This window comes from Saimiri boliviensis, chromosome 3, assembly GCF_048565385.1.
Source record: "Saimiri boliviensis isolate mSaiBol1 chromosome 3, mSaiBol1.pri, whole genome shotgun sequence".
NCBI lineage: Eukaryota > Metazoa > Chordata > Mammalia > Primates > Cebidae > Saimiri > Saimiri boliviensis.
The window spans coordinates 97579278-97601642 of NC_133451.1; the positions used below are offsets into that span (position 1 = coordinate 97579278).

Genomic DNA, 22365 nt, shown 5'->3' on the forward strand with positions numbered 1-22365 from the left:
TCAGATAATCAATGTGATGGGTACTGGTGAAAGAATATTCATATAGACCAATGGATAGAATAGAGAGCCAAAACAAACCCATATAAATACAATCAAATGATCTTTGACAAATGAGCAAAGGCAATAAAATGAAGCAAAGATGGTCTTTTCAATAAATAATGCTGGAAAAACTAGACATTCACATGCAAGAACAAAAATTTTTGAAATCCAAAATGAATGTAAACACAGATCTTATATCCTTTGCAAAAATTTAATCATAGCCCTAAATGTAAAATGCAGAACTATAAAACTCCCAGAAGATAACAGGAAAAAACCTTGATGACTTTTGTATGGCAGTGACATTTTTTTTTTAAGATATAACACCAAAGGCATGATACATGAAAGGAGTAATTGATAAGCTACACTTAATTAAAAGTTAAAACTTATCCTCTAAGAAAGGCAATATCAAGTGAATGAGAAGCAAGCCATAGATGGAAAAATTATTTGCAGAAGATACTTCTCATAAAGGACTGTTGTCCACAATGTACTAATAACTCTCACAATGCAACAGTTCGTAAATGAGCAACCCAACTTAAAAAATAGCCAAAAACCTCAACAGACACCTCACCAAAGAAGATACACAAGTGTCAAGTAACCATAAGAAAAGATGTCAATTATCATACATTATTAGGGTATTCCAAATTAACTATGAGATACCACTACATGCCTGTTGGAATGGCCAAAATCAGAACACTGATGAAACCAAGTGCTGGTGAGAATGTGGAGCAATAGGAACTTTTGTTCATTGCTGGTAAGAATTCAGAATGGTTTTGTCACTTTGGAAGATAATTTGGCAGTTTTTTACAAATATACTCTTACCATATGATCTAGCAATAGCACTTCTTGGTTTGGACTTGGAGACTTATGTCCTGGCCAGGCACAGTAGCTCATACCTGTAATCCCAGCACTTTGGGAGGCTGAGGAAGGCAGATCATTTGAGGTCAGGAGTTTGAGACCAGCCTGACCCACATGGTGAAACCCCTTCTGAACTAAAAATACAAAAAAGAAAATTAGCTGGTCATGGCAGTGCATGCCTATTATTCTAGCTACTAGGGAGGCTGAGGCAGGAGAACTTGAACCCAGTGGGTGGAGGTGGAGGTTGCAGTGAGCTGAGAGCATGTCACTGCACTCCAGCCTGGGCAACAGAGCAAAATTATGTTTCAAATAAAAAAACTTATGTGCACATAAAAACCTGCACACAGTGTTTAATAGTTTTATACATTATACATTTATACAGTTTGCCAAAACTTGGAGGCAATCAAGATATCCTTTAATACGTGAGTGGATAAATGAAGAATGGTATATCCAGATAAAAGAGTATTATTCGTTGCTAAGAAATGAGTTATCAAGCCATAAAAAGACATGGGTGAAATGCATATTATAAAGGGAAAGAAGCTAATCTGAAAAGGCTAAATACTGTATGGTTCCAACTCTATGACATTCTGGAAAAGGCAAAATTATGGAGACAGTAAAAGGAGCAGTGTTTTCTAGGATATAGGGGGAGGGAGGAATGTATATGAACATTTTTAGGACAGTGAAATGAATCTATACAATACTACAGTTGTGGATCTATGTCATTATACAGTTGTCCAATATAGAATATAACCACCAAGAGTGAACCCTAATGTGAACTGTGGACTTTGGGTATCATAATGTGTCAATGTAGGTTTATCGGTTTAACAAATGTACCATTCTGGTATGGGATGCTGATAGTGGGGAAGGTTGTGGGTGTGTGGGCACAGCGGGCATATGGGAACTTTCTGCTGTTTCATTGTGAATCAATTTTACTATAAAATTTATTAATGTTAAAAAATTTAGGCAATCTGAAAAAAAAGGTAATCTAATTAGGTGATTATATTAGTTCCTTTTCACACTTCTATAAAGTACTGCCTGAGACAGTAATTTATAAAGGGAAGAGTTTTAATTGACTCATAGTTTAACATGGCTGAAGAGTTCTCAGGAAACTTACAGTCATGGCAGAAGGCGACTTCACAAGGTGGCAGGAAGGAGAAATGAACGCAAAAGGAACTACCAAACACTTACAAAACCATCAGATCTCATGAGAACTCACTCACTATCATGAGAACAGCATGGGGGAACTGCCCCCATGATCCACTTACTTCCACCTGGTCTCTCCCTTGACACATTCGGATTATGGAGATTATGGGGATTATAATTCAAGATGAGATTTGGGTGGGGACACAAAGCCTAACCATATCAGTTATAAAAGTATATCTTTTCTTTTATGGAGTGCTGCACTGTTTCATTTCAAGTCTTCTTTTGGACCTCCATTTTCCAATTTCAGGTCAGGTCCTCCTTAATTGACCCACAACCTTGTTTGCAATGAAGAATTAACACAAATTTTTCATTAAAAGAAATAGGGGAGGCGATGGGGCTATGTCCATGGGCATTAGTCAGTTGCCTTCATCTTATGCCAGTGATACTGCAAAGGCTACAGTGGAAATTCATGTACCTACAGACAGACTCCATCTTTTTCCCAAAGTGTTCAGGATAAAAAGTCTTGTTTGATTTTATGTGAAGGATTTTTTTTCACCATCTATCCTCAAAAAATGATATATCCTCTTCATTTGGGAAATGAGTGCTTATAATAGAAAGTAATTTGTAGTCAGCTGTTACACTTAGATGCTTTGTGTCACCTCTGACCTGCTTTCTGATAATGCATGACTTCATTCATGGCTCTCTAGGTGACCTGTGTACCCTGACCTGGCATAAACCTAGAGTATTAAGTCACTTCAGTGGCACATGTTTGAGGGAAGATTGACATCCCACTGGAAGACTATCTACAGTGAGATCCTCTAAAGCAGCTGCATTCCTAGTGAGGCATGATTAAGTTTATCCCTCTATTAGGTTCTTCAGTATTACTTGTCTTGCCCAAGAGGAAAGTTTTTCTAGCATATAAGGTATCTGGTTTTTACTAAGCATTGTTCATTTGTTATCTCTTCTTTTACTGGTTTTTTCTTGGGAAGTTACGGTAGTTATGCCTTTCTGGTCAGCTGGCTGTTGGCCTATCATAGAAATGACACTTTCACATCTTCAAGTGTAAAGAATTCAATGCTCCAGCCTTGTCTTAGTTTCTCATCCAAAATCAATGACAAGACTTTCAGTATCGATTGCTCATGGCCTATGAACCTGAGTCAACTTGGCATGAAGGACTTTACATACAAGCTTCTCTAAACGCAGAGTCTGTGGCTTCTTTTTGCCAAACTCCACTTTGCTCAGTGATGACTTTAAAATGGTGATTTGATTTGTTCCTGGTCTAAAAATACTTCCTCATATTCCAAAATCCCAGTATGACTGAAGGAATACAATCATGGAGGGAAATACAAATTATTACACGCCTATGCTTCTCTGCTGCTGTAGATTCATAAAATATATACAAATGTGTTCTATAATTATTGAGTTCTTAAAACTTAAAAGTTTTATATCTTTTTTTTTTGTTTTCCTAGGAAGCAAAATTGTTTATTTCATAGCTTATTTACTACATTTAGAATCTCCTGACACTTAAAAACCTTTCTAAAGCATAAATATTCTCTATCCCATGATCACAATCAGTATTTCACATTCTAATTGATATTGCCCTTTTATCATTCTTTTCTTTCTTTCTTTCTTTCTTTCTTTCTTTCTTTCTTTCTTTCTTTCTTTTTTTTTTTTGGAGACAGAGTCTCATTCTGTCACCCACGCTGGAGTGCAGTAGTGGGATCCTCGCTCACTGCAACCTCCAACTCCTGGATTCAAGTGATTCTCCTGCCTTTGCCTCCCAAGTAGCTGGAATTACAGGCATGTACCACCACATCCGGCTAATTTTGTATTTTTAGTAGAGATGAGGTTTCACCAAATTGGCCAGGCTGGTCTTGAACTCCTGACCTCAGGCCGTCCAACCCCGTCAGCCTCCCAAAGTGCTGGGATTACAGGCATGAGCCACTGTGCCTGTCCTTTTATAATTCTTTTAACTCAAATCCTCAAATTCTCCATGTGAAGTTGCCTTCCCTGATTATGTACTGTCCTAGTTTAATCTTAATTCTTTGTTTGCCTTTATAAAAGCAAGTTTAAAAATAGTCTCTGATTCTATAAATCATCACTCTTATGCTCATTTATATTTCTACCTAGAATGTTTTAAAGCCTTTAACAAAGTTTCTGCTATGCAATCTCCCTTTCTAAGCTACCATCTATATACTCCTTGGCCATGTCTTTTGTTATGTGGGGTGGGGGAGACCATTATGGGTTTATGTTTGCCTTCATGTGTGTCTGTATGGTAGGGGTTTGTAAATTCTCCATTTAGTCACAGTGAATATGCTTTTAGAGGATTTTCCTTTTCCTGGGAATTTCTTGATGGTTTTTATTTTGTCATGTGATGAAAAATGTATGTCAAAGCACTGTTGCAGAAATAGTACTTTTCTATTTACTTCAACTCTTCCATCTTAGAAGAGCTGGTGATAGACAACCAACTCTTCTTTTATTTTGGTTTCTACAACACACAGGTTGCTAAGCGACTTTAATCCCTTTTAACACAAGACCATCAACAAAAACAAATTCCTGCTTTCTTTAGATTCAGATATTTCACTTAGAAGATCTAGCAAATAAAACATGGTTTAAAACTTTTTAAAAATGTCTAATTCTGTACATACGATCTCCTATATCTGTAAAACTGCACCAAATATTTTTTACTTATGCTGCTATTTCTTGAGTATTATAATATGTTTATTCATAAGCAATCAACTTGTAAGTAGCAATAGTTGTAACCCCTTCCAGGAAATTGAAGACATGAAAATCCAGCTTAATATGATAATGACAGTTACTCTGATGAAAAATATTATGTCACAAGTTTGTTATAAAAATATTTGTTTGGATTTCTGATTCATTTATATGACCCTCTAACCTTAAGAATGATTGAATTTATAGCTTTTTATACTGCTTTCTTTACTTAGGGAGAAATGTATTTAAATTCTGTTATTTTGGTTATTACTTGAAGATTCAACCTTATACTTTCATATTTTAATAATGTTAATATGAAAATATTTTATGTAATTTATGTATAATTAGAAAACATTTTTAAATATTTCATCTTTAAATTTTTTTGGTCAAATTTTCCCCATTATGTTGTTCTCTAGCTACAGCCAAAGTTAATAGTTACATTTTTTTTCCAGTGACACATGGTAGATTTGCAAAGACTTCTAAAACAGTTGCTTAATGCTATTTTTTATCCCTTATTTAAGAATCATGCAAACAACCAGAGCTGATAGGCAGCAGGTGCACATGAGTGTGGCTGTGCTGATGGTTACTGAAAGATTTCCAAGATAGCTAGTAATTCTGCTACCATAAGCCACTATAGCTCCTTCCCTATTACTCCCTGGGTCTACCAACAGTCCTGCAGCTACAGTAATAAATGGCAAGTAGGTTTCTCTAGAATTCTCCTCCAGCACTGTGTGTCATGTCTTGACATATGAGCTGTTAAATATTTTGATTATCACTGCTGTGTGGCAAAAGAGATATTATCTAAGTCTTCACTTGTTGTTTATTAAACGGCTTTTAAGAATACCAAAATTGCAAGTAGACACTTGGAATTTTGCAGAATGCATAGTTTGTTTTTAACAAACCAGGTAAATGTAACTGTAGCATTTTCCTATATGTTTTGAAATTTTAAAAAATTATTTTTTCATTTGACTTTCTAAGATTAAATAAAAATTTCCTTGTTTAAATTTTTAGAATGAAAATTAGAGAATATTGTGACTGAAGGAATTTTTTTTGAAATAGAGACTGATCAAATGTCAGAAGTTTTATACTATAGTGTAATTTTATTTTGTAGTTTGCCATCTCATCAAGCATTAGAATTTTTATAATGTATCCTTTGATGTTTATATTGATGACATTAATGTAATGTCTTTTGTCATATGACTTAAAGCATCTTTAGATGAAGATATTATTTGGGCTATAAATAATTTATAACATAAGTGATTTACAAATTCATTCTTTCTATCCATTTTGAAGAAATTGTAGAGTTCATGTATACCAAATACTTATCCCCCAAAAATAGGAAAAATGAAATCCTTTTAAAAATATCTGGGTAAATGTTACAGATTGGAAGCAGTTTTTAAAAAGCACTTAAAGTCTACCAGTTTATTGATCCTCAATTTATGGCTGTTATAAATGGATGCAATTAGCAGTACAGTCTAAGAGAACCATGGTAGTAGACTCATTACTTTCAATAAACCATTACATCATTTATAATATGAAATTACTAAATATAAGGAATAGAATATATGTTGCAAAAATTGCTTTGGAATCAATAATGAGCATTGTGGCTATCAATCATAGTTACATATTACAATTTAAGGGATATCCTTTTATAAAGTTTTAATATCACCTAAGTAAATTAAAATTAGAATAATTTCATTAATTTTGCTTGTGTTTTTATATCTATTCATTTGTTCAGTAACTCCTTTTCCTTTATATATAGTTTTTGTCTCAAATTCGATAGTATCTAAATCATGGAATCAAGAAAACTTAAAGTTGGGTTAGAACAGAAATAATACAATTTAACATCTTACAGTCTTCTGTAGTCCTCGGTTTCCTTAAGTGATTAGCTCAAAATCAGAAGTTATGGAGGATGAGAGTAAGAATTAGAACCTGAGATTAAATTATACTTTGTTATCTCTTCTACAGCCTACCCCCTTAGTTTGCCTATGGTTTTATGGAAGTTATAGGAGAGACACTTTGAGATTCAGCTAAAAACCTAGCTCCCATTAGAATTATTGTCCTGCAGTCAGCTATGCAAATACTATCACAAATACCTGAAGTTCCTTGTGCGAAGAAAAAGGAAATGACTAATAAAGCATTAAAATCAGTACAAGTTACCTTTCTTTGCTCCTGTCTTCTCCTTTAACTCCTTTCTTCTCCTATACTACTTGAAATTTCTAGAGGGGATCTCTAAAATGCCCGAAAGTTAGGAATGGTAAATCTATTGTAGAGAATTATATTTTCTATTTTAGTGGATGAAAAATAAACCATACTCTTAACAGGCTTTTCAAAGTTAAGATTTTGAGCAAACCCTTCATTGGCCCAGTCTCTGATCAGTGAGGTCAAGTATTAGCAAGTGTCAGAATGTCATGAAAAGTTTGTGTTTCAGATGCAGATTTTTTTTTTCTCTTTTTCTGCTTGATTTTTATACAGTATTTTCTTCTGATGTGAGTTTTCCATCTTGGTTTTTTAAAATATCTATTATTTTTTTAAAAAATCCCTCATACTTCTTATTTTGGGGAAGTATATAAATTGCTCTGATAAGCTATACACAATCCCATGTGAATTTATACCTTTACCTCTATGTACCAGTCTTTGGTTCTTAAATAATCACTATGTGTAATGGAAACACAGTTGTTTATAACTGGTGATTGATATATCAGCCTTGTTTGGCAATTGTAGTTATATAAAAACTGTTGATTAGAAATAACCTTGTATGATGTATACTTGTTTTTATCTTCATGGAATTTTTTCTGCACTTATTGAGTTTTTCATTGGGAGTTACCACTTTGTTCATGTTAGGAGGAGCAGGAAGTGAATACATTTAAGGTCTTTAATTTTCTTCTTAAAGCTTTAACTACTGTAGTGTGCTTTTAAAGCATTAACAGTAGAATAGCCATCAGTGCCAAGTAGCTGACATTCTGAAATAGCACTTCTCTTTGGGCCCTGTACAGCTGGGATCATTTACTTGCAGAGAGAGGGGTGTGTGTGTGTGTGTGTGTGTGTGTAGTGTGTGTGTGTGTGTGTGTTTGCGCGTGTGTGCATGCATGTGCATAAGAAGAGAAGAAACATTTTGTGGGCATATCCTGATGAGGTGAGTAATGTGCTGTTTAATGAACTCCAGTCAAACCCCATTTAAACCTGGAGGAGAATCACATCAAGCAGAGAAGCAGTCAAGGCAGCATTTCAACAGGAAGGAAATATCTATTACTGGGGCTTTGAAGAAACATGCAGTGAAGGTGTACTAGTATCACAAAGGGAAGGGAAGGACTAAATCCAGCATGATAAACAAAGTCTTTTGTTTGTAACGGAAGTGTTTGATGATGTTTGATCAATGGTGGATCTCTCTCTTGAAAGGAAAATTCATTTAAACCCCAAATGGAGGATTCCTATATAAGGTGCCTAACTTGTATTGATATATATATGTTTATAGGTAGAGTGACTGGTTTTTAGAGAAGAGGTTGGATTTTTTTTTTTCATTTTTTGAAATAAAACTTGTCTGTTTCTAGGTTTTTAAATATAGAATTATTTACCTTTCATCAAAATGAAATGTTTCATTGAATCTCGTACAAGCTTGTGGAGGCCATGAAGCATGTTGAATAAGAGCACAGGCTCTGGAGGCCCTGCCACCTACAAAGAGTGTGCTAAGGCACACAACTGATAGTATTTTGAAAATTAGATGACTTAGAATGCATTAAATAAATTTTGGCTATTTTTATTGTCTTTTTTTTTTTCCTAAATCTATTTGGAAAATATTGCAGAGAGTAGATAATACCTTTTTAAAACACAATGAATAGTTTATACCAGGCATCCCCAAACTTTTTACACAGGGGGTCAGTTCATTGTCGCTTAGACCTTTGGAGGGCCACCACATGCTGTGCTCCTCTCACTGACCACCAATGAAAGAGGTGCCCCTTCCTGAAGTGCGGCAGGGGGCTGGATAAATGGCCTCATGGGGCTGCATGCGGCCCGTGGGCCGTAGTTTGGGGACGCCTGGTTTATACAGATAAAATATATTAGAATAGGCTTCCATTTAGGGAACAAGGAAAATTTTTTTAGGAATGATATTATGCTCAAAAAGATTGCAACTTTGTTGGTGAAGTATATTTTATTCAATTAAAAATGTAGATATGTCTGGTCATGGTGGCTCTCGCCTGTAATTCCAGCACTTTTGAAGGCCGCCCCAGGTGGATTGCTTGAGCTCAGCAATTCAAGACCAGCCTGGGTAACATAATGAGACCTCATCTCTACAAAAAATAAACAGAAAAATAGCTGGGTATGGTGGCACATGCCTGTAGTCCAAGCCACTTGGGAGACTGAGATGGGAGGATAGCTTGAGTCTGGGAGGTCAAAGCTGCAGTGAGCCGAGATCATGCCACCACACTCCAGCCTGGGGAACAGAGCAAGACCTGTCTCAGGAAAAACAAAACAAAACAAAAAATACAGTAGATAAGTGTGTGAAAATGAGAATATTTAAATGTGCTCATCAGCTTAGATTTTTTTAACCCCCTCCATGGCCCTTATCTTAACCTCTGTCTTCAGCAGTTACCCTTCATATGTTTGTTCTGTTTTGTCTTCTACATGATTTTTAAAATAACTCTCAATATATTATGTCAGAGGGGAAACTCAATGTATAAGCTGACTGTATTTTGCATTTTCTTTTGAGATTTTCTTTTTTGTTGTTGTTTGTTTTTTCTGAAATGGAGTCTCACTCTCTCGCCCAAGCTGAAGTACAGTGGCACGATCTCAGCTCACTGCCACCTCTGCCTCCTGGGTTCAAGTGATTCTCTTGCCTCATTCTCCCACCTCAGCCTCCCAAGTAGCTGGGACCACAGGCTTGCGTCACCATGCCTGGCTAATTTTTGTATATTTGGTAGAGACAGGGTTTCGTCATGTTAGCCAGGCTGGTCTCGAACTCCTGATCTCAAGTTAACCACCCACCTTGGCATTCCAAAGTGCTGGGATTACAGGCATGAGCCACCTCGACCCAGCCTTCTTTGAGAATACTTATCTCATGATCCAAAATAGCACATTGAGCTTCTCTTTCAAAACATGTATATAGGCCTGTGAGTCATCATTGTGTTTATTCCTGAATATTATCATATCGGAGACTTTCCAAAGCTGAACAAAGTCAGAATTACTGGCTACCGAGCAGCTATATTCTCTCAAGAGACTACTTGTTGGGGATCACCTTTTTTTACTAAGGGGGACTGTTTTGGGCATATAAAACTAGAAATCATGTTTCTCCTTGATAGTTTGCCAGCTTGATTCCCAGCCAACCAGATAATTGTTGATAGTGACACTCAAGTCCTCTAGGACTCCCAGTCCCTTGCCAGCTCAGAGAGGGAAATCCCACTAGACCTGCTCATACCATTCCAAGAACCACGAACACCACCTTGGTGTAGTTAAAAATGTGATACTAACTCAAATTCTGATGAAAACAAGTTCTATAAAGCTTATTAAATATGTTTTTTACTATTTAAGTTTTGTTTTACTATTTTAAACAGAAAACAAAAGGCAAAAACTCCTCTGCCTTCCACAGTGTTTAGTTTGTCAGTTGCTGAACTCAGATTTAAGAGTCTAGTTATATACAGGCAATAACCCTCTTCTAATCTTAATAATGTTTCTTTGATCATTTCTTTAAAAAGAAGATGAAATAACCTGTTGACTCCAACCCTGACCTCCTGTGCTTCACCTGCGTGATGAATATTTATTTGGAATACATAAGTTTATTCACATGTATCATGTCAAGAATTTATTTTGTTATTTCAGATTTCTTTCTAGAATTATCTGTTATCTGATTAATACCATAATTCTTCCAGAAAACCAAACTCAAAAGCTTTATCACTATAATTGAGTCTTTTTTCTCCTTAAATTTAAAATGTTACTAAGTGCCATTCATTTCTTTATCAGTAATATTTCTGTTTGATCATTTTATTTCATTTCTTCTGCCACCCTCTCATTCCGACTATCACTTATGATTGAGTACTACAATAAGCCAATATCTTGCCTATGATTATTTATAATCTTCTAAATTAAGAATAATTTTAATTATTTAGGTAGAACACCTAAATATTCTACCACTTCACACTCACTGGAATGGATATAATTTTTAAAACACACAATAACAGGTGTTAGTGAGGATGTGGAAAAATTAGAACCCTGACACATTGCTATTGGAATGTAAAATGGTGCAGCCACTTTGCAAAAAGAGTTTGGCAGTTCCTCAAAAGATTAAGCATGGAATTACCATAAGACCCAGTAGTTTCATTCTTGGAGATTCCACTACCAAGAGAATTGAAAACATATGCCCACAAAAAAACATATGAGCATTGTATATCCATGTTTGTTGCAGCATTATTCACAATAACATAAAGATTGGAAGCAACCCAAATGCCTATAGATGGATGAATGGATAAACAGAACATTATATAGACAAACAATGGACTATTATTCAACCTTAAAGAGGAAGGAAATTCTGACACATGCTACAAAATGGATGGATCTTTTGTATATTATGCTAAGTGAAATAAGCCAATCACAAAAGGAAAAATATGATTTCACTTACATGAGGTACTTAGAATGGTCAAATTCATAAAGCATTGCAGTAGAATAATGATTACCAGAGTCTGGGAGAAGAGGCAAATTGGAAGCTATTGTTTAATGAGTATAGAGTTTCTGTTTAGGATGCAAAAGTTATGGAGATGGGTAGCAGTGACGGTGAATATGAATATACTTAATGCTGCAGAATAGTATATTTAAGTGTGGTTTGAATGGCAAACTTTGTTACATATATTTTATCACAATAAAAAAGGTTTAAATGAATATTCAAAGAAGCATTATTTATGAGGCTAAAACTGGAAGTAACCCAAAAGTTCAACATTGATAACTAAAGGAAATATGGCATGTAAATACAGCAGACTATTAGTCATAAAACAGAATGAAGTACAAACACATACTACAACACAAATGCACCTTAAAAACATTATACTAAGTGAAAGAAACCAGACATAAAAGGACACATTTTATATGATTTCATATATTTAAAGTCATTCAAATTAGGTAAATCCATAGAGACTGAAAGTTGATTAGTGGGTCACCAAGGCCCAGGGGAGGAAGGAATGAGAACTGGCTCCTAATGAGTAGTGGGTTTTTTGGGGGGAGGGGGATGGAGTGATTAAAATGTGCAGTTTGATAGTGGTGATAGGTGACAGTGGCATAATTTTTTAAAATATATAAAACCCACTGACTCATATACTTTACAAGGACGCATTTGATGGTATGTAAATTGTATCTCAAAATACCCCTTAATCTTAACATGACTTTCATGATGCTGTGTTTTTTTTCTTTTATATATATATATATATTATTGCACTTTAGGTTTTGGGGTACATGTGAAAAACATGCAGGATTGTTGCATAGGTACATACATAGCAATGTGGTTTGCTGCCTTCCTCCCCATCACCTATATCTGGCATCTCTCCCCATGTTATCCCTCCCCAACTCCCCACCCCCGCTGTCCCTCCCCTAGTTTCCCCCCACAGACCTCAGTGTGTGATGCTCCCCTCCCTGTGTCCATGTGTTCTCATTGTTCAATACCTGCCTGTGAATGAGAATATGCGGTGTTTGATTTTCTGTTCTTGTGTCAGTTTGCTGAGAATGATGGTTTCCAGGTTCCATGTTTCTACAGAAGCAGCATGACCCAGTCTCAGGTTACTATTTCTAGGCATGTGACTTTGAGGAAAAATCAAGAGACCTCCCTTCTTACTCTGTAAAATGGGAATAATAACAAGGATCTGACCAGATAATTTTTTGAGTATTAAATGAGGTGACGTATGTAGTGCATCTAGCATAGTGTCTGGCATTTACCGAGAACCCCTGGAACATGAGCTTCAATGGCTTCTGATACTATTTCAGGATATTCCAATACTATTTCCATATATTGCCGGGCGCGGTGGCTCAAGCCTGTAATCTCAGCACTTTGGGAGGCCGAGGCGGGTGGATCACGAGGTCAAGAGTTCGAGACCATCCTGGTCAACATGGTGAAACCCCGTCTCTACTAAAAAATACAAAAAATTCGCTAGGCATGGTGGCGCGTGCCTGTAATCCCAGCTACTCAGGAGGCTGAGGCAGGAGAATTGCCTGAGCCCAGGAGGCGGAGGTTGCGGTGAGCCGAGATCGCGCCATTGCACTCCAGCCTGGGTAACAAGAGCGAAACTCCGTCTCAAAAAAAAAAAAAAAAAAAAACAACTATTTCCATATATTCAGGAAAATGGACAACTCCTTTAGCCATTTTATCAAAACTCTTTATTTAGATTCTGTTTCAACTCTGTCTTTCCAAATTTTTCTTATGCTTCTTTGTAGACAACCTTCAGTCAGAGTGAACTTTTTAATCTCCTCCAGTCTGCTGCAGCAGCCCTATCACTGCCTCGAAACAACGCTCTCTCCTCGTTCCTCTCTTCTCCCTGCCCTTGGAACCCAGTGGACTTCTCTCATGTGTTTGACTTTCTCCCTTGTTTCAGTGCATAGTCATCCTCAGGCATTTGTAGCACTCAATATTTTTACTACATCTTTGACCAATTAAGTCTTATTTGGGTTGTTTTTAAAGCAGTATCTTATTAGGTGGTCCTTTTAAAGTATACATCCAGTCTCTTCTGCTAATTTGAAACCCTTGAGCACAGAAACCACATGTTATAATGTTTTACCTTTTTCATAGCACTTAGCGTCATACCTTGACAGGGTATATACTGAATAAATACTTGGTATTTCTTAGTTTAGTTATTGTTACGTCTCATCAAGTACAGGGACTTAGTGATTCCCAATCCTGACTTCACTTTGAAGTCACCTGGAGAATACGGTTTCCGAACTCAACAAGTCAATCTCTGAGCACAAATCCTCAGCTTCGTATGTAGGTGATACTCTGGTAAGCCACACTGTGAACCACTGGATTCAACAGATGAAGTAATATAAGCCACTGAGTCTTAAACCTCATTGATTATTGCAGTGAAGATATGAAGACCAAAGATGCTTTGAGCATTGCAAAGTGCTCTACAAATATTAGAATTTTATTACAGTACATTTGAGAGCTTCATTGCTTTGAGAAAGATGCTATAAGTTTGTTTTTTTTTTGTTGTTGTTTTTTTTTTACAAGACAGGGTTTCACCATGTTGGTCAGGCTGGTCTTGAACTCTTGACCTCAGGTGATCTGTCCACCTCGGCCTCCCAGAGTGCTGGGATTACAGGCGTGAGCCACTGCACCCGGCAATCCTGTAAGGTTTTTAACAGCCGCAGTGGAATGGAAATATTCAATTATAGGGACTTAACACCTTTTAAACTCTTTATATCAGATGTATATACCCTGTTTCTTTTTGCTAACTTAAAAGTATTCAAATTTTGTCTTCTCTAGGCTGGCAAACATTCAGCAGCACACCCTCTCAAGATTGTTTACTTGCCTTTTCTTCTGTTGAGTGACAACGCTTGGAAGCAGGAGATGGGCTCAGCAGCAGCCAACAGGACATGATCAGGAGGAGCAGTAAGGGACTGAGCTGCTGGTAAGACAGTAGAGACAGTTGATGCTTGCTTTTCAAGTAGAAATTTATTCCTAATTTAATGGTTAATCTCTCCCAAACTTCAACTCCAAGTTACCCTGCACCCTCTCAAATACTTTTCTTTATTGTCTGTGCTTAGGACACATCAATTAGATTGTGAGATTTGTGAATTTGCTAAAGTTTTGTGCTGACTTACGTATATCTGTGTTTTTGGAGAGAAAGATGAATTTTTATCAATTCTCAATGTCTATGAAGTTTTTAAAAAGAGGTAAGAATTATTCAAATATAACTATAAGCATAGGGAAATACGATATCTATAACCAGTTGTTACAATATTTAGCTTCTCCATTTTACTTCACTTGTAGCCACTTTGTCTCAATTTTGTTAAGGAACAAATAAATGATATTTGTGGTTATTTGCTGATTGGACAAGTGAGTACCTACTGCAACTGGCCAGTCAGTTGTATGACAATTTAGTGGCATGGAACTAGTAGAGAACTAAATCATGGAATGGCAGATCGCAGGAGCAGCTATGTGATTTTACATATACTTTGTTTTGAATAGATAGAGTCTAGCTATGTTGCCCAGGCTGCTCTCAAACTCCTGGATTCAAACCATCATCCTGCCTTAGTCTTTTAAAGAACTGGGATTACATGTTCATGCCCTGGGCCCAGTTCATGTGGTTTTCTGAAAATACAAAAGAGACACACAGGGAGACACAATACTTTTTTTAAAATCATGTTCTTAAAATTATCTTAATAAAAATGAATTTGCTCTAAATGCATGGCCTGCTGAGTGTCCCAACCTAAGGGCTGTCAGACCATTTTCTCATATAGAAGTAGGGAACTCATGTATTTTTTTTCTAAAATGTTTAAGATGAAGATGAGAATGAATTCTATGATATTTGACTTTGCTTGTACTATATAATCCAGTTAAAATTATAGGGACATTGCAGGAAATAATCTGGATTAGGTGGGTAAAAGAAAGAATTAGGCTTTTTTTTCTTCTATAACCCTTTTAGTAGGTAATTCAGCTTCAGTTTCACTAAATCTTGTTTATGCATTCAGCATAACAAATCTTCTGAAAAGCCTGTGTAGCTCTACTCTCTCCCTTACTGCAGACACCTGAGGATATAAGTGTCCACTCTGCCACTTGATACTTCTTAGAGACTGTCCTGGTGCTGAGAAATCCTTTCCAATGTGTCCTCAATTAAACTCCCATGATTCCTGGATGTTGCCATTTTCAAGACACAGGGCAAGCCCAACTGTCTAGATTACCTCTCTACCCTGGGAATTTTAAGTCACTCTGTGAAGGAAAGAGAACTCAGCATAGTAGTAACTCTCAGAATGAAAATTTTCCCTTTGCATGTTAATATTTTTAGAGTAATCATTGTCACTGAAAATAGACTTCCTCTTTCTCCTCTCATGCTGGAAAATCTTAGGTAATTATGAATAAAGCATTCTTTACTTTTCCCCTCCTCCCTTAATGATTACTTTACCTAACTCTGTGAGAACTGTGACTACTCATTCTGCCCTGGTCTTTTACATGAGAACTGAGAATGTATTTTTAAGATGGAATTTTTACTCTTTAATGAAGTCGTAACATTAGTCAGAATATTTTCTCTTCTTGAATATTAAGCCTGGGTAAGGAATAAAGTGCAGAAGTTTATGGAAAAGTATAAGGTCAACTTACAAAAAAAAAAAAAAGACAACAAATTAAATGTTAGCAACTGGGGGAAAATATTTTACAGGTAGCTGTTTGAATTCTTCCCTCATATCTCCTCAAAAATCTTGTTTTACATTTAGTTTTTTACAGTTGGATAAGCTCAGCCTTTGATTTATTTTCAATAGCAAATAAGCCTAGAATTTTTTTTAGCACATTTATTAGGCATATGTTCTTGGGAAAATTATTTAACCTTTGTAAGCCTTGCTTTATATGACAAATAATAAAGTAGATAATAATAGATAATAGGATTATTTTATGTATAACATGTACATTGCCCAACATATAAGTTCTCAATTTTATATTAGCATTTGTTTTATTATTATTAACCACTATTATTAATGTTGCTTTTAGTTTTAAAAATATGAATTCATTCAAAAATATTTCACAAGCACCTGCCAAATACCAGGCACTCTTCTAGGAACTAGAGTTGCATTAATGAGCAAAAGAGACAAAAATCTCTTACCTTGTCAAGCTTAGAATCTATTAGAGAGACCAACACATACAAAATAAATAAAATGTACAATGCACTAAATACCAAGAACTGCTAAGCATAAAAACATAAAGGAGAAAAGGGAATTTGGGTGGCATGGTTAGGTAGCAATTGAAGATACGGTAGTCAAGCAAGGTAGCTTCAAGAGAAGATTATGTCTTAAATAAAAATCTACTAATAGTGTAGAAACAAATGATAAAGTTGTCTGAAGGAATTCTAAGTAGTGGAGAACAGCCATAAAGTCCTGGAGTAGTAAAAAGTTTTATGTAGAGTGATTTAAAAAGAATCACAGTATCTTATACATCAGTAAATATTTACACATGCTGGGTGCAGTGGCTCACGCCTGTAATCCTGGCACTTTAGGAGGCCAAGGCGGGTGGATCACCTGAGATCAGGAGTTCGAGACCAGCCTGACCAACATGGAGAAATCCTGTCTGTACTAAAAATACAAAATTAGCTGGGTGTGGTGGTGCATGCCTGTAATCCCAGCTACTCAGGATGTTGAGGCAGGAGAATCGCTTGAAACCAGGAGGTGTGGGTTACGGTGAGCTGAGATTGTACCATTGTACTCCAGTCTGGGCAGCAAGAGGGAAACTCCTTCTCAAAAAAGAGAAAAATATTTACACATACACCTAAGTAAGTGATAAAGACAAGAACTTTGGAAGTTGAATGGCAAAGTCCATCTGGACTGTAACAGTTAGAGGAGGCTTCACAAGGGAAGATGACAGGACATGGCCTGGGTTCCTGAAGGATAGGAAGACTTGGGATCAATAACAAAGAATGTAATCTCACTGGAGAGAAGTGGAGGGGAAACAGCATGAGATGGAGTGAAATAAGAATGTCAGCCTTTAGGACAGGAATGGGCCAGGCAGAGGGCAAGTGGTGGGGAAACAGAAAAGAAGTGACCTTGTATAGAGTTCATGTCGGCAAATATGGGCAAGAAGATGGAAAAGCAGAGTAAGGCCAAATTGTGTAAAATCTTGAGGTCAAGCTAAAGATTATTCCATGCTATCCTGCAAATATTGAGGAACAATTGCAGCAGGTGAATAGAAAGGTAAATTCTTGTCTTTAGCAATAACATTATTTTTACAAATTTAAACAAATAAAGAAATGGAGGTACTAGTTGCAGTAATTTAGGAGATACATTGAAAATGGATTTTGATAAGAGAAATAAGTATGAAAAAGGAAGATAGATTTTATATATTTTAAGGAAAAATGATGAAGATTTATTTGCTGATTGCACACAAGAGATAAAAGAGAGGAGTCAAAAGGTTTCTCTGAAAATTTCAAAACGATTCATTAAGTGTTGGTATTAAAGGAAATAGGGAAGTTAGGACATATGAGTTTGAATTCAACGTGAGTCAGTTAAGATAATCAGATGCAGATATTCTTAAGGCAACTAAAGTTTATATGATATTTGTCATATAGGCTGAATTAACTTTCTAATCCATGTAAATGCTAACATAGTACAAAAATTGTTTGCTATACAAAAATTTTTTATAATAAGTTGGAGAGACAGAATCAAATCATTTTTGATTTGGAATCATTAGACATTAGCTAATCCAATTAGTTCATTTTGTGGAAGGAAAAACAATACTCAGAGATGTTACATGACTTTATAGCCATGCCTCTAGCTATTTTGTATGTAACTTGCTGTAGCCCCAGGTCTCCATATTGAGCCTCTCCTTCTGCTGTCTATAAAAAGAGTTAGTGATTTGTATCTTGCCAGCTTGCTTGTGGAGAATAGGATTAGAAGGTTTGACTTGCCTGTTAGCACTCTCTTGTAGCTGTTTTTCTAATTAACATAGACACATTTTATCCTTTCTCATGAAACAGATCTAACTTGTTTAGAAAGTTCAGTCTTCTTGATTTAATTAATCACTTTCTCCCACCTATAGTCATTGTTGAAGTTTCCTGATTTACAATGTTATCTTTTTATCTCTTCAGTAGTTTAAGGACTAATGGTATTTCTAATGATGTACTATTTTTCTCTTAATCTTTCAGAAGAAAACTGGCTTTTCTAATTGGCCCAAAAAAAAATCACCCTACAGGAAATAGATTACACTTTCTTGATTTTCCTGATCTAGGTCCTCATTTCTCTTCAAATTTAAATCAAGGCCTAGACTTTAAGACTTCCTTGTTCCTTCCTTACAGGTCATTCTTACGAGCTAAAATCCGTAGTCATTGTTCTAACAAGCCTGAGCAGTTTATTCTTTGAGTCACAGGATTTTAAAAGAAAAAATAGACCTTAGAGATCATCTAATACTGTGTTCTTCAAACCGTACTCTTCAGTTTTTCTACTACTCATCAGATATTTTTTATTCTAATAAAATGTAATTATCTAGCAAGTAAGCAGACATGTATTTATAGTAGCATTAAAATTCTTTATACCCTTCTTTACTCTCTCCATTTCACATGCCACAGAGTATGGTACAAATCATAACTGAACTATGTGAAAGCAAATCTCCTCTTATATATGGTGTCTTATATGTATGTCAAGGCCCAGATTCATATCAGTAGTCTCTTTGTCCCAAGAGACTGAATTAAACAAGATCGTTGACATTATCATGGCATTTATCTGACAACCTTGGCAATCCCTAAATTCACAAATAGCTCTATAGCATTTTTTGCATTTAATACATATCCACATCTGATGTGACCTTTGATTTTAGAACAAGTAAGCCATGCTAAAATGGACTGTAACTTATGAAAGTAATTTTCACCATTCTTGTGTTTCAGTTTCCTCATCAAATGGTGAAATATCAGTTGCCTCTATTGATCTCAGGATATTTTAAGCAGAAATGAAAGAGTCTTCGTGAAAACTGTTTGTATTCTGAAAGAAAATTGCAATGCAAATGCAGGCACTAAAAATGTTTATTCATCTTTACAGATGTTAATCTGACCAGACATTTTTCTCAAAATGTGAAAATAGTATGGATTTTCTTAGCTCATTTAATATTGAAAAGACTATAAAAACAAGTAGTGATTTTCTAGAAGAATCTGTGATCATATAATTATAGCTGTCCTTCAATATCTGTGGGAGATTGGTTCCAGGACTCCTGATGGATATCAAAATCTGTGGATTCCCAAGTCTCTTATATAAAATAGTACAGTATTTGCACATAATTTACATATACCCTTCCGTATACTTTGAATCATCTCTAGATTATTTATAATACTACAATGTGAATGCTATATAAATAGTTATTATACTGTATTGTTTAGGGAATAGTAACAAGAAAAAGTATCTGTACATGTTCAGTAGAAATACAACCATCTTTTTTTTCCCCCCCCTGAGTATTTTGATCTGTGATTGATTGAATCCACAGATGCTGGAATTCATGAATACCCATGGGGGGCTGACTATAATGTTGTATCTGTGTATAACAATTTTGTAATCCTCAACCAAGGACTTGTATAGTCCGTTAATCTTGGTGGGAGTCTTGGGGACTTTTCTTAAAAATCTTTGACCATCTTCTCAAGATCTTGACTCCTACCCCCACTTGCACATGTTCACATACTTGTGCACACTCATATACAGTACCCTTCCTTAAGTCCTGCTCACCAGCTTGCTTACTGTTGCGTTGAGAGCATTCAACTTGTTGACCAAGAACTTCTACCATTTTTTCCAACCATACCCCTAAACCTAGTTTGGACATACCCATCCTTTTCACTCTTCAGTCATCTCACCACTTCTGTGAATTAATTATTTCCTAATTGTTCCCTCTGTCTCTGTTTTTTATTTTTTTCTTTCTGATGATCAAAGTACCCCTTTATGCTCATTCTTAAGTGAAATTTGACCATGTATACCCCTTCTTAATATTCTTTTATGGATACCCATTTCACATTTTATTAAAGGAGTGGAAACTTTCCCATCCCTCCCCTACTTGAAGTTTGCAATTAAAATGGAGTTTATCTGGTTAATGTGAAGATACATGTGATGTAGAATTCTTGTAGACACCTACTTACCCCTCTTCAGAATGGGCATAAATAGCTCTATGAACCCAGGAGTCTAAAGAACTCAGTTCAGAAAACCATCAGCCCACAGAAAGTAGATCAAACTCTATGCTTGATATTGCTGATCTGGCTCCTTGTCACTCTTCAAATTCCTCCTTACCATATTGTCCCTTCAAATTTGTAAATCTTTGCCATGACATAGTATTTTACGCATTTGAGCCTTTGTGCTGCTGTTGCTCTCCTGATAAGCTGCCCTTTTCTCTTAATGACACAGTTCGGATTTCTCATATGGGAATCTTCATATTGTGGTGCTGTTGTTCCTCAAACATCCCACTTACTGTAGTCATTTGTTTGTGCTTGTCTCCTCCACAGATTCTGAAATTTCTAGGACAAAGGCTACGTCTTGTCTTTTATTCCCAATATTTTATACAGTGTCTGGTTACATAGTAGGCACTCAATCATACAATTTAAAAAACCAGGTTTGCTTTGTGATCTTTTTCATATCTTTTATTTCCCTGTACCCCTACTGGCAACTTCTTCCTACTTCTTAAGATAGATACAGCACTTGCTGATTAAGTGGAGGGAAGAGGTGTGGGAGTCAAGTAGTTGGAACTTGAAGTGTCAAAACATGGTAATCTCATTTGCAAAGTTGTATTATATCAGAGCTTGAACCTCAGAGATACTTAACTGTAAGAAACACTCCTGGAACATTTGATACCTACATTTTTTTCCCCCTTAAAGTATCCTATCAAAATTAAATGTGTTACAGTTGAGATTTGTGAGGTTTTAGCTATTTGGAGACTTTATGGATATGTTTAGTGTTCTAATTCCAATAGTATTGATGAACATAAATGTTTCATTGTAGAAAGAGAAGATTGAGAGCTGTTGTGAAGAATGATATTTGATGTCTATTGGGTGATAATTTTTGATGATTAAACATGCTCAAGACCTTGCCTAGTGAGAAATACATGCATACAGAATTTTGAAAATTATGAAAAGATTAATTGATTATAGATTTTCTTATCTAGCAGTTTTTTGTTGTGTTCTGTTTTTCACTGTCAGAGAAGCAGAAAGTGGTCAGTGGACTTTAGAATGTAGGCTCTTGTTTGGGGTTGCTACCCAGGTGCTTTGTGGTGTAGCTGAGAATGGGTGGTGCAGGCTTGCGAGGACAAACTAATACGGTAGAACTTCAGAGAGCATTTTAGGAAAGACCTCTAACCTTTAGGTTCCCTGACCAAACAGTAAAAAATAATCCTTTTTCTTTTCTTTTTTGAGACAGAGTCTTGCTCTGTTGCCCAGCTGGAGTGCAGTGGCATGATCTTGGCTCACTGCAACTTCTGCTGCCTGGGTTCAAGCAATTCCCCTGCCTCAGCCTGCCGAGTAGCTAGGACTACAGGCGTGCACCACCATGCCCAGCTAATTTTTTGTATTTTAGTAGAGACGGGGTTTCACCATGTTGGCTAGGGTGGTCTCTATCTCCTGACCTTGTGATCTGCCCGCCTTGGTCTCCCAAAGTGCTGGGATTACAGTCATGAGCCACCACTTCTGGCCAAAAAGGGATTCTTAATATCCATAGGTATAGAGGAAAGTAAATACACTTCCCATATCAAATTTAGAATTGAATATATGGGCATTTTAAGTGTATTTCATTTAGAACAAAAAATATCACATATTCATTAATAAAATATAGAACCAGACGGTCTCTAAAAGGTTTTTTCTTTGCTCACTTTCAGACTTTAAGGCATGGAAAAGTAGTTTTCTTAGTTTTTAAATTTAGATTTTAATTGTCCCTTTCTGTTTTTCTAGAAGTTTTACTTGTTGAAAGTGAGTTACCTTTTAGATGTTTAAAAAA

At 36.0% G+C, this 22365-nt stretch overlaps 1 protein-coding gene across 5 annotated transcripts in view; it reads left to right on the plus strand.

Annotated features, from left to right (window-relative positions):
- The window catches only part of TET2 (tet methylcytosine dioxygenase 2), a 142947-nt gene that overhangs the window by 32274 nt on the left and 88308 nt on the right, over positions 1 to 22365 (plus strand). For all 5 annotated transcript variants that reach the window (XM_074396527.1, XM_003929494.3, XM_074396528.1 and 2 more), the window contains exon 2: positions 14201 to 14345. The gene's annotated coding sequence lies outside the window, so the exon portion shown is untranslated. The remainder of the gene's footprint in view (positions 1 to 14200; positions 14346 to 22365) is intronic.